At 39.5% G+C, this 14,282-nt stretch overlaps 1 pseudogene; it reads right to left on the reverse strand.

Annotated features, from left to right (window-relative positions):
• Positions 1-8,002: 8,002 nt before the first annotated feature.
• Positions 8,003-10,221, reverse strand: LOC124994149 (ATP-binding cassette sub-family F member 1-like; annotated as a pseudogene).
• Between the last annotated feature and the right edge of the window lie 4,061 nt (positions 10,222-14,282).

Genomic DNA, 14,282 nt, shown 5'->3' on the forward strand with positions numbered 1-14,282 from the left:
CTTTGAGAAGAGAGAGAGAGACTACACTTTCAGAAACCTATATCCTCTTAGTTCCGCTGCTTCTTCTTAAAGGTGCGTCCTGCATCCTGTGAACTAAGGGTGCGCCTAGAGGTGTGTTCTCAATTCTCTGCTCTGTGATCTGCCTTCCCCCGCTGCCTGCTCGCTGCTTCTATCTGCTTGCCGCTTCTTCTTCTTCCTTTCTGCTAATGGCTTCTCCACTTCTTTCTGCTAGCTGCTGCTCTGCTAGCTGCTGCTCCTCACTATCGGGCCTTACTCTCGCGCCCCCCGCCCACTGCCCGATTATATTCCCTCCAGGAGGCGGAGGGCGGGGCCACACCAGTTGCGATCAGGCGAGGAGCCAGCTGCCCCATCACCGCAAGGGTCAAAACGAGCAGGCCCGAGCAGGCGCGCTGGGGAACACCTGAGCTCTGGGTTGTGCCGGTGGACTTAACTGAGTACGGACAGTGATAAATTACCTGAGTGTGCTTATGTCAATTAACCTCCTCACTGCCGATGTGATCAGGCACCGTCCGCAACACTCTTCCTTCTGTTCTGTCTCCATTTTTTTCTTTTCCTCCATCTCCTCCTTCTCCTCTACTTCTCCATCTCCCACTGTCCCTGTTCCCCCTCTGAGTTCCTAAGATTTCCTATGGAATAGAATGAACTTCACAAACACAACCTTTTTCCATTTTTTTAATTGGTGTATTACAGTTGTACACAATGGTGGGATGTGTTGTTACATCTTCATACATACACACAGTGTAACAATGTAATGTGGCTAAACAGTGACGTAAAAAATAATTTTTAAGAGCTGTGGTCTTCAAAATTCACTTATTAAAAGTACCAATGGAGTGCCTCACAGGCATTAAACACTTCCTAGGACTCTGAAAAACATTTCCTTCTGTCAGATTGCATATGACGCAGTTTGCTAAATCAACATTCACACCGAGGCTGTTCCCAATGCCAGGGCACGCTGCTTCCCCTGATTCTGTCTCCTTAGAGACTTTCGTGTATGTCTTCACTCTGTCGTACTTACAAATTGCCTGAGAATTCATCTACCCAAGCTAATTATGGGGACAACCTCTATTTGTCTTTAAGTCTCCTTATCAATGAGAAGTGTCTATTGCTCCTTCTGGCATCTTTACGTCCTCGTTACTTACCACCTCTCTTCCCAAAGCAGACAGCAGAAATCACTGCCACGTGGTCATCTCTTCACCCTACTTGGGAATCTTTTCATTTAATTGAGAAAAAAATATTCTCTGCTAATCTTAAAGGAACAAGGACTCTCCTCTACTCCCACAATTTGATCTCTGGAAGAAATGAGTGGAAGAGGAGAATGAGGGAGACAAAAAAGGAAGCATGAGAGGACATGAAACATTTCAGACTGTAACCACTGTGATTCTTACAAAGCAGCTGAGGTGGCCCGGCAACTTTAACTTTGACAAATGTTTCTATGGTACAAAAAAATAGAGTGTGATCAGCTATTGAAATAGACATCTTGGTAATAGACACTTGGAATCATTATCATAACAAAATCACCTCAAAGATTTTTAGCACTTTTCCTAAGAAATTTTGCAGTTACTATGTTAATTGAATCTTACAACAAGCCTGTAAAAAATATTTGAACAGATTTTTTCTTTTTATTTATAAAACGAATTCAGGGCTAAGTGTATAGCTCAGTGGTAGAGTGCTTGCTAGCAGATACCAGACCCTAAATTTAATCCCTAGAACCACAAAAATCATAGTCAATAATAATAAATTTTCGTTTTTAAAAATTAAAATAATACAGTACATAGACCAAAATGTGAAGGTTCTCCTTGTTCAAGTCCAGTATCTTCAACAATTTCCCCTGCATTTGAGCACATGAATAAACACACAATTTGGGATGGCAGAAATTTATAGACGTGGCATTATATAGGCAATATATATACTATTCCATGAAAAGTTTTCCCATTAATCTAACAAATATCTGCCCAGTTATTTTAACTTAACACATAGCAATCCATAATATGGATATAAATACAAGTTATCATTCCCTTAGATATATATCAGATTTCATTCATTAGACTGGTTAAGAGTTATAACAAGCCAGGCTGGGTGGTGCACATCTGTTATCCCAGTGGCTCAGGAGGCTGAGACAGGAGGATCACGAGTTCAAAGCCAGCCTCAGCAAAAGCAAGGTGCTAAGAAACTCAGTGAGACCCTGTCTCTAAATAAAATACAAAATAGGGCTGGGGATGTGGCTCAGAGGTGGAGTACCCCTGAATTCAATTCCTGCTACCAAAAAAAAAAAAAAAAAAAAGTTATAAAAGGTTGAAACGTCCTATAAAATTTAGTTGTGAACTAAGGTTACAGTCCAACAGGTCAGTAATGGGTTTGTCTTTCACATGGGATCAGGTTTATTTCTTCTTCAAGTTTACCCTGCAGACATGAAGAATAGAAAGAAAATGTCAAACACATCCACTCAATGACTGGCAAGAACTAGTCATGGTGCCCACTAACAGGTCTTGGAAATGTGGTTGAGTTTGTGCCAGGAAGTAGAAACGGGCTTGATGAACACCTAGTCAGTCTCTGTCACATAAGTTAATCCCATGTTTTTTCCCTATTAAAAGTAATACTACGGTAAACTCCTTCTAGATACCTCTCTGTGCACCCTGGTAACATTTCTGCAGGAGAGGTATGGAAACTGGGAATTACTAGGTAGAGAGTCACACGGAGGTATTTTCTAATTGTCATGTTTGAAATAGGAACATTTTAGTAGATATGTTACCTTTCTAAAGTAGTAATATTTCACCAAATTAGACTAGTCTTCTAGTATACACTAAGTACATACTACAAAGCTGTCATTCAAAGGATTGTATAATCTGTCTTTATTATTAAAATTTTTCTCTATACTATTCTCCATGAAGAACTTCCACTTCTGGACTTTCCAGCTCTCAAACATACCATGACTATTTAAAATTCTGAAACTGCAGTTTACTAACTCTGTATTCTTGGAAATGTTACTTAGACCTCAGAATCTTAGATTCATCATTCTAAAAAGGAGTTACCATTATAAACTACATTAGTTTCTTTAAATAATTGTAAATAGCACATGAGAAATGCTTAGAACCCTCAATGAGTATTCACTTCTACCCTTCCTTCTCTAATTATTCCAGGACATAATAATAGTTCTGTCTTAGTCTGTTTTCTGTTGCTATAACTAAATACCACAGACTAGGAAGTTTATAAAGAACAGAAGTTTATTAAACTCAAGATCCTGGAGACTATGACACCCAAGAGTGGTGTCAGTATCTGGTGAGGGTTTCTTGCTGCATGGTGGAGACCATCATATGGTGAGACAGAGCAAGCATGCCAGCTTGGGCCTCTCTTTTCCCTTCATATAAAAGCACTGATATCATCATGGGAATTCTTCCCTCATGACTTCATCTAATCTAGTTACCTCTGAAAGGTCCCACCTCCAAAAATATTAACATGTAAATTTGAGGATTAAGTTTTCAAGAAGTGAACTTTGGGGGGACACATGCAAACCATAGCATATAGCCATCATTCTGTTCCTATGGTGTTTATTCATGTTACTTTTCTGTGACCTAGTATACGACCTTTCATGGTCATTTATCTTTTCATGTGTATCTTGTTGCCCCATCTCAATTATAAGCAACCTGAGAACATGGACCATACCACATTCTTCTTTGGGTTCCCAATACATTAAAGTATTGGTCCTAGATAAATATTTGTGATTAAGTCAATTAAATTGAGCATAACAGTGGAAGACAGAAAGCAAAATGAAAAGAAAATCCATCCCAGTTACTCAATTTTAGGGAGAAAAAGCATGAAAAAAATCTATAAAGATTAGTTAGGGAAAAATTGAATGATAGTACTAAAAAATTCAATAACCCACAGGAAGTTGAAAAAACATTTGTAAACACTTCATTGAAAATACAAGATAAATGTATGTCAAATTTAAAATGGCACATCTGTGTGTGTGTGTGTGTGTGTGTGTGTGTGTGTCCCCAGGCAGGGGAGTGAGGAAGCAGATTTTTTTTCCAGTTTAAGAGAGCTGATTGAGAAAGATTTTTTTTTTAAAATAAAGGAAGAGGGAAGAAGGAAGGAAGGAAGGAAGGAAGGAAAGAAGAAAGAAAGTAAGCAGAGAAGAAAAGCTGGGAAAGGAAGGGAAGATGGATGGCAAGAAGAGAAATGAAAGAATCTTTCATAGCTGAGAAAGCTAGCTCAAAAAAAAAAAAAAAAAAACAAGGAAATCCAAGAAGGTTGTCAGATCAGGTACACCCAGAAGTTAGGCAGATCAAAAACAGATTGCGTGGTACTTTTGAAAGATTGTCTAAAACCATCAGCAGAATCTTTGGGTGCTGCCTGTGGAACAGGTGGGACCACTAAAAGGTCATGGTGCACATTCTCCCCCAAGAGCATGCTGCAGAAGAGGGAGACAGCACTGACCTCAAAACAGCTGGGGCTGGGTCTGATCTAAGGAGCCAGAGGGCAGGACCCACCTCGGGACCCACCCAGGGATTTGAGCAGGTGCTTTGAGATGGAGACTAGGCAAGGTGGGCAAGAGACACAGGGATTTCTTTTATTTTTTTTTCTGAATTAGTCTCTCTCTCCACCTTTCTCATTTCTACTTCTTCCTGCCGAGATGCCTTCCACTTTCCCCTCTTTCCTCAGAATCCCTGTACTTTTATCTTTCTTTGCCTTATAGAATTCAACCTTCAAAGACAGATTTTCAAAGAAAGTTCTTGGTTTCATAAACATCTGAAACAGATGTCTCATTTAGAAGTGAGATTGAATGTTGCATATTTCAGGTGCTGCCTGAAAACAAACTGGAGATCTGGCAACACCAGGTCCTGGTCCCGCAGGAACCTGGTACCACAGGAGCTGTGCAGAATAGCTTCTGTCCTTTGAGGCATGGCAACCTTCCCCATCCCCTGTGTCCAGCCAGCCAGATCTGCCTGCAATTCTGTCAGCCAGGCCCAGGCACAATGGAAGTCCACTCTGCCATAAAAATTCCTATTCCTCATCCCACAGCTTCATAGGGAGCTTCTTCTTTTTTCCCCCTGGATATTTATTTTCTTTTTAGATTTCCATAAGCTGTAACTGTAACACATGTTACTTATTTTTGTCTGTTCCTAATTCTTAACTGAACAAACAGAAGCTTTAGTTTTCTCTTCATTTCAAATCATCCCCATACCAACTAATATGCTTTTAAGTCAGTCCTTGACTAAGGCTAAAAATATACTTTGCATACATCCCAAAATAAGTAAATAAAACTATTTTGCCTGTGTTTTATTACTATTTCAACCCAGTACAAGTGGTAAGGTTTGTCAGTGTTAGAGTAGTGAAAATAAAATCAAAAATTTTAAAACATAGAAGTTTTTCTTTGATATCCATAAACACAGAGATGTTTAGTTTTTTAAAACAGTGATGCAGTGATCATTGGCCTCTATTTGTGCTCCCAGAAGAACAAAAGAATCACTGCAGTATCCTTACACGCTGCATGAACACAATTTAGTCCTACTAGAACCTGTTTACTAAGATCTCCCCAATGGCCTCCCCGCCCAGACGTTTTTATCACAGTCAGTTCCTGATCTACTCAGCTTGGTGCTGTGTTGACAGCCACTTCCCCTCCAGGTGAACCATGGCTTCATCTCTAATGGAGCTCCTCGTTTGCATATTGTTTGCATATTTTAAATTCCTTCACATAATTTCAATAATTGTACATCCTTCTGGGCATATGCAGCATAATGATCCTGCTATACTTCTGAAGATGTCAGGTGAGACTCATTGCTAGAACTTTATTCATTGAGTTAAAAAACATTTATAGAGGGCCTGCTTGGTGCTACGTGTTATTCCGGATGTCTAGGACAAAATGTGGAATGTGATACAATCTCCACTTCTCAAGAGTATGCTTATTCCCATTTTTATAGACAAGAACCAAAGATAACTAGGGTTTTCACTCACTACTCCTTTGGTCTAAAAGACCAAGGCAATAGCATGTTCAAATTTTTTTGGAGTTTATACAACTTCTCTTTCCCAAGATTATGGCACACATTTTTATCTTATTTTTCCCTTTTGTCTTGCTTTTCTTTCCTCTTTATTTCATCCACACATTTTGGTTAAATGTCTGTCTTCATTAACTCCATGATGATTTCATGCTCAGACCAAAACAAGAAAACAGATTGTGTTGTTTATCTGCTCAGATATTACCTTCTATGGCACAGAACTTGTATATATGTTAATGATCTGGAGTATTTGAGTTACTCAGTTCCCATATTCTAATTTTCTTTTTTTATTCCTATTTACTGTTTTGCTCATCTCTCTGCAAACTAGCAAAAGACTTCTAAGAAAAGTATCACAAAATAGACTCCATAGGAAATTCAGAGGCAGTAATTACAGGCACACTGACATTCCTGCTTATTTAAGTAGGTGTTTTAAACAAATTTGGCACAGATTCACTTGCAGTAGTCTCTATTTTTGTGAAACAAAAAAAGTAATAATAAAAGAGTTTTATATCTGTCATGGTTTTTAGTCAGACCACTTTTTAAAAATTCTTTGCATTTCCAATACTGTAGAGGTAGTTTCTTGTCACATTTTATTTCTATTCCCAATTACTTCTTTAATAAGTTTTAAGTCTGAGGCTCAGCAAGATTTTTTAAAAGTCAACTATCAAATGATAATTTTTTTTGCTTTGGGCTTTTAGAAACATCTTGAACTTTTATTTCAATCACGAATGAAATTTATCATTTATGATCTTTCTCTCAGTTGTAAGTTTACTTTTTAAACCATTTTCATCTGCTGGCTACTTTTAATTTTCTCAAGACTAATCTTCTTAGTCAACTGCAATCATTAAGAACTTTTTCTTACTGGATACTGGAGACATTTTAATTTTTATTTACTAAAGCTTGGGTAAAACATTTCTTCCAAACATTGACTCTACATTCTGATTCCAGGTACACAAACCAGATTCCCATTAATACTTCAGTCTTTTTTTTTTTTTTTTTATGCCCATGATTTATTTTTCAAGTCTATTCAACAAAGGCAGAGACTGTCAGTTTTCTTCTAGTGCTAGGGACTGAATCCAGAGGTGCTCTATATTACCGAGTTACATTTCCAACCTTAAGTTGCCCAGACTGGCCTTAGGATCCTCCTGCCTCAGTCTCTAGTTGCTGGGATTACAGGCATGTACTATCGTGCCTGGCAAAGCTTGTCTTTTCTGAAGGTGGTTGAGGGAGGGTTCACCCTCAAACAGCAAGACTCTAAGTGAAGAAAGACCTCAAGATAGAGCCATCTGTATTAGTGGGCAAGGGGGACAGTAAAAACTTCTAGAAAACCAAATAAAGTAAATCAACATTGAGTAAAAATAGTTCCAACACCCAGGAATCACTAGTGATAGGTGGCAGCAACTCCTTTCCTTTATTTCTTCCCCTTGTAAAGCAAATCCAGGTTCCACAGCTTTCCTTTCCTGTCCTCAAGTCCCCAACTGGACAATTGACCACAGGCACCAAATATTAGGCTGGATAACAGCACAGGTCTCAGAAACTTGCCTCCAGTTCTGAGGTCCAAATGGATATTTGTGTTAAGTCAGCATTAAATCCATCAAAAAAGAAACGCACCACTCAAAACCAGGGGGGAGCTAGGCCTGAAGCTTTAGGGTAGAACAGAGGCAGGCTTCTGACTAACGAGTCTCAAGACAAAAGGCCACCTAAGTCTGGTTGGATGGAACCCCACAATAACCATGGTCACCTCAGTTTGTATAGAGGGCTGTTGAAGGTAATTCAGCTCAGTTGTCTGGAGAAAAGTGCGACACACAAGTCTTTCAAAGGAAGCAATCAAAGCAGTATCCTGGTCACAGCTCCACCTTCATGTGCCCAAGTGGTTGCTGGGTCAGCTGCAGGGCAGAGGCAGGCTTCCAAGGAAAGGGGGACAATGGGCTATTTCTAGGCTCTATAAGCCTACCTCTCAGGAGACATCCAGGAGGGAAAGCTCATTCTCAGGGTCGGTTGACCATGACTTCACCCAGGGCCTCCAATCCTCCGACTTGTAGTCCTCGAAGTCCCCATCAATCTGGCTAACACTTTGTTCCTCCGCCACCCACAGTTGGCAGTTGGTTTCTGTGATGAGTCCGGCATCATGGCTGAGAAAATCACAGCACCCTTGTACTCATTGATGGTCTCTCCCAAAGCATCAGTGGACTCTATGTCCAAGTTATTGGTTGGCTCATCCAAGATGAGGACATCAGGCTCCTGACAGGCCAGCTCTGCAAACACAACTCGGGCTTTCTGCCCACCAGAGTTTGCAGATCTGGATGGTGTGTGCATGACGCGACCTTGGCACTTGTGCGCATCCTGGTAGGCCAGGTTGAAGCTCCGCTGCAGATCTCAGCGGGCGTCTCCTCCATGTGCAGCTGCTCTGCATACTGCTGGTTGAAGAAGCCAATTTTCAGTCGGTGGTTCTTTCTCATTCCCCCGTGTGTCGGCGTCAGCTTGCCAGTCAGCAGCAGGAGTAGTGTGCTTTTCCCCACACCATTAGGGCCCACGATGCATATCCTTGAGTCCATGTCGATGTCAAAATCCAGGTTCTTAAAGAGTGGCTTCTGCCCCTCATGGCCAAATGTCACACCATGCAGACCCCGCACAGGAGGGCTGAGTGGTGGTGGATTTGGGAAAGTGAAGCGCAGGGTGTACTCCTTTGGGCACATCAGGAGTTCAGGGGCTTCCTGGTTTTTCCGTCGGCATTTCTGCGGTTTTCCAATCAGGGCTTCCTTTGTTTGCTTTTCTGCCTGCTTGGTGGACTTGCCACCAGCCTTTAGCTCCTTTAGCTTTTGTTTCCTGCTTCTCATACTGCTTCAGCAGTTCTTTCTGCTTCTGCTGGTACATTTTCTTGAAGGTCATGTAATTGCCTCTGTAGGAGTGCAGCCGCTGGGCAACAAGATGGATGATATCGGTGCACACATCATCCAGGAAGCCCTGGTCATGGGAGACAATCAGCAACGTCTTCCGCCAGCCCTGAAGATAGTTATTGAGCCAGATAACAGCACTGAGGTCCAGGTGATTAGTGGGTTCATCCAACATCAGCAGTGTAGGCTCCATGAACAGAGCCCCGGCCACAGAGACACGCATGTGCCAGCCCCCTGAGAACTTCTGTGTGGGCCTATTCTGCATCTCAGGGTCGAAGCCCAGGCCAATCAGGATCTGATGTGCTTTGGCCTCGGCAGTGGTTGAATACTTCAGTCTTTGAGATCCCTTGATACTAGGAAGAAGGGTACCCAGGAGAGTAGATTATGCATATTCCAGTTACTACAAACAAGTGCACTCCATTATGTATTAATAAGATTGTTTTGTGATTTGTCTATCAAAATCATGAAAATTTAGTCAACATGAGTCTGCAACAGAGCTTATAATTATCTCTGAGTATACTGAGAAATTCTGTTTCTAGAATTACAAGGTAGAGGGATCATTCCTGGCAGCAGTGATATTGCCGAGAAGCCCTTTCACCAGCCAGGACTGTCACAAGCACCCACCACTAGCAAAACAATGTGTTTAATGCAAGTACTGCATTAAACACTACAGGGTGCACAGTTATGTAGCACTGTGGGGTTGTGTTCAGCCCTCATCTCCTTCTTCCAAGGACCTGGTCTGTGCTCAGGGGACTACATTACAGAAGTCAAACTTTTGCAATATAATTAAGATAGGAGAAAAAAAAGAGATAGACTCATTTAACAGTAACACCAGGGCCACTACTAAGAACCAATCATCACTGGCAGAGTAAAACTTGATTGTTATTACAGAATATTTTACCACCAGGCTAGACTAATGAGAGCAAGTTCCCTTCCTCCACCTGAGATTAAAAGAACACTCAAGCAGTCTCATTCAAAGACAGAATCAATTTATTAACAACTATTCAAGATCCAAGACAAGGATGGGGAAATCTCCATAATGAGAAGAGAGTCCCAAGCAACCAGGAATTCACCCGTTTGAGAGGAAGGGATTCTATTTGGATCAGACTACACAGCCACCCCTGTTTCTCCACCCAAGGGGGAAAATATCCATCAACTGGATTAATACAAACTGTTCATGCAGCTTTTGCTAGTTAGCGTCCTTAGAGTCGGCCATTTTTGTTTCTTCATCAGTGTAATCTCTTTATTAGGCTTTACATATCAGATGGACCAGTTGTCACAGCCTGGATATGAGGTGTCTTCTGAAAGCTCATGTTAAGATGATGCAGCAATGTTCAGAGGTGAAAGGTTCTGATTGTGAGAACAGTAGCCTAATCAACACATTAATCCAGTTGATGGATTAATAACTTGTTACCGAGTGGTAACTATAGGCAGGTAGGATATGGTATAGGAAGTAGGCCACTAGGTGAGTGTCTTTGGGATTTACATTTTGTTTCTGGTGCCTCATGCACATGCACACTCTCTCTCCCTCTGCTTCCTGGCTGCCCATGAGCTGACAGCTTTCCTCTTCCATGCCCTCTGCCATGATGTTCTGCCTCACCTCAGGCCCAAATCAGCTGACCATTGATGGAGACTCTGAAACTGTGAGCCCAGAATAAACATTTCCTCCTCTAATTTGTTCTGGTCAGATATTTTGGTCATGATGATAAAAAGCTGACTAACACACCATACCTTTTAAATGTACTTAAGACACATCATCAATACATTAATGGCTTTATTGGGCATTGGGGGGAGGGGATATGCATGTGCATGTGTGTGTGTGTGTGTGTAAATACTTATATAGTCTTTGTAAGACATACACTGATTTCAGAAGTATTAACCAGAGGATGGTTTAGTGAAATAATAAACCATGTAAGCACAAATATTCCTGCTAGTTGGATAAAAATGCAGAGATAAAATTTTTCTAGATGAAGATGCTTCTTTAAAAAATAATTTGTTGATAAAAAATAAGAGAAAAAAGAATGAAAAGAAAACTGCCCTACTGGAGCAGAATTCTGAGTTGTTATGTGATTAGAAGCACCTTCTGGGAAGTACCTAATATTTGTGACACAATGAGGGAGCAGTTTTCCGATAAACTGTCACAAGATTCAAACTCCTTTTGAAAAATTATATAATACCACCCAGCTTATGGTCATCTTGTAATAAACTTAATGATCTTTAACTACACATGCTTTTTAAAAATATATATATAACCTAACAGTTGTGTATTACCCCATAATGTGCTTCCTTCAAGAGAAAATGTTTGAATTCCCTTTCTTAGGATGTTCCTCCAATCTGAGAAGCTGAAACCCAAGTATCAAACCACGAGTAATACGAACAAGCTACAAACTCCTCTGCTTTTCCCCTCCATCCCAGGGGAGATCATGCCTCTGGTTCAGAGGCAACAGGGTGAATAAAAGAAACCCCAGGCAAAGAGAAGCAGAAGGAGGGAGAGAAGGGAAGACACTGATTCAGGAAAAGCCCAAAGCCAGGGGAGGAGAGATTCTCCTTTAGCTGGGACAAAGAAGCTTCAAATTGAGATGGAGATGAAGGAAAGCAGTTAGAAACTCAAGACATGAATTTCTTTATGAACAAAAATTCAGTTCTGTCACTTCTAAAAGAACACATGGGGCTGTAATAAAATGTCTAAATTTTCAAGAATCTGGACTAAAGTACTCATACAGATAGAAAAGCAATGAAAAATTTTAAAAGATTTACTAAAGGTCCCCTGACTATTCTAAATGTCTGCTTTCCTTCTCATTATGTCTTCACTATCTGAGCAAAATTTTTTCAGTTGGTTTCTTGAAAGGCTGCTTTCAGAATGTAACATTGGTAAGACCGCAGTGAAGGAATGATACAGAAAGTAAGAGCAGGATGGATGTTTTAAAGCTACTCACTATAAAATATCCAAAACCCATGGTGGCATGTCAGAGGGAGAAGCCTGATATAAGTTTGGCCTAGATTTATGAGACTGTTGGTAAATGTATGACTGTTGTGAAAGAAGGTAAAGAATCAAGTATTATTCAAAAATAGCTTTAGATCTCATATGGTGGCAGACATGGTAGATCTGCTTTTTGTAAGAAGACAACACAATGTCAGATTTTATATCTTCCAAGTAACAAATGCAGATTAAGCAGGGGTCTTCTAAAAATAGAGCACTAGCCCAGGGAGTAGAATTTCAGATGTATGGCAAACTTTTTAAGGCTTCTCTAATCAATCAACAGGACTTTGTCCAATCCATCAGTTTCTTGATCCCTAAAGCAACCAAGTAACAGATGAGGCTTGTAATAAAGAAAAGGAAACAGGATCCCCATGATCCCCAGCTCCCTCGTCTATTTCTGTGGTTCATTCAATAACCGCTTGCTGACAGCACACCATGTCTTAGACATTGTCCTATGAAGCACAGTAAAATGAATAATGAATAAGATGGGACCCCTGTATTCAATAAAATTAGTCTTTTTTCCTAAATAAATATATAACATAAAGATAGATAAGTACATAGAAGTTTGAAAATTACAAATTTCATAAGAATACAGATGTAGTACCATGAATATAGGGAAATTTAAGTATAAACAAGTTTGTATTTAGGAATCAGTGTAGGAATGGACATTTCTCCCCCCAAAGAGATAGCTATTGACATCATTTAGGAAAATATAGAGGGAAACTTAATCTGAACACACACACACATACACATACGCATATGTCAGAAGAATTTTAAAACTATGAGAAAAACAAAACCACTAGAAGTAAATTATTAGAAAAGTTCTTTGAGAATATTTTTGTAATTTTTGGTGCTAGGGAAGGACTTCCTATCCATAAAGAAATATATTGAAATTTGAGATTTTAAACATCAAATCCTCTAATAAGTGGTTGATGATATATAATGGGGGTGGGGGGTGGGGGAATGAGAGAAGAATGGAGGAACTTTAGATTATGTAGAGGGAAATGAGAGGGAGGAGGGGGCAGGGGTATGAAAAATGGTGGAATGAGACAGACATCATCACCCTATGTACATATATGATTACACGAATGGTATGAATCTACATCATGTACAAACATAGAAATGAAAAGATGTACCCCATCTGTGTACAAGGAATCAAAATGCAGTCTGTAAAAATAAAAAAAATAATTAAAAAAATACCTTATCTTGAAATGTTCATTTTAGTTCCAATCAACATAACTTACCAGAAAAATATGTTGAATGCCAATAAATTAGATTATCCAAAAAAAAAGGACATAAAAAATTTGCCATAAACAAATTTAAAGACAAACAACAAGCTAGGAAAAAATATTGGCAGAATATATAACAAGATGACTGTGGAGAATATTTTAAAAGTTATTAAGCATGAGAAGACAATGCAGGTCAACATAAAAATGGGAAAACAATGTGAACAGACAGGTTACAGGAGAAATACAAATGACTAATACATTTGCCCTTCCATTCATTCAACAATATTTATTGACTCTTACTATAGGTCAGGCACTTTCCTAATATGGACCCTAATAATACAGCAGTAAACAGGATACATAAAAAGATAATGAAGAAATAATTAAAGTAATTTACCCATCAGATTGACAAAAGTTTACGAAGATTGGAATATTAAGTACTGGTAGAATAAAGAAAAATGCACATGCTCAAAAAGTTTGGGAGTATAAATTACCATAGATTTTTGAAGTGCAAATCAGCAATATGTATCAAAATTTTAATTACTCATATAATCTTTATGTGCAATTCCATTTCACTGAGTCAATCCTAAAGAAATATTCAGGCCATGCGTGGTAGCACAGGCCTGTAATCCCAGCGACTCAGGAGGCTGAGACAGGAAGATCATGAATTCAGTCAGCTTTAGCAACAGTGAGGCACTCAGCAACTCAGTGAGACCCTATTTCTAAATAAAATACAAAAAAGGGCTGGAAATTTGGCTCAGAAGTTGAGTGCTCTTGAGCTCAATCCCTGGTACACCCCCAACCCCTGCAAAAAGAAAAGAATATTCATACCTTGCACAAAGATATACAAGGATGGTCGATGAAACATTGTTTACAAATGGGAAAAGTTGAAAAGGTTCTGTCCATTCCTATGGTAACAGTTTAAAGTTTGCATCATACATATTAAGTAGTGTCTGTAATGAAATTTTAAAATCTCTAAGTTATTATGCATGAAAGTACCAAACAATTTGTATTTAACAAAAGACATGTGTTAAGAAGATAATACACCATGATGAAGTAAGCTTCATCCCAAGGATGCAAGGTTGGTGCAACATGTACAAATTAACAAATGTAATTCACCACTTAAATAGAAATAAGAACAAGAATCATATGATCATCTCAATAGATG

This window comes from Sciurus carolinensis, chromosome 10, assembly GCF_902686445.1.
Source record: "Sciurus carolinensis chromosome 10, mSciCar1.2, whole genome shotgun sequence".
NCBI classification, from domain to species: domain Eukaryota; kingdom Metazoa; phylum Chordata; class Mammalia; order Rodentia; family Sciuridae; genus Sciurus; species Sciurus carolinensis.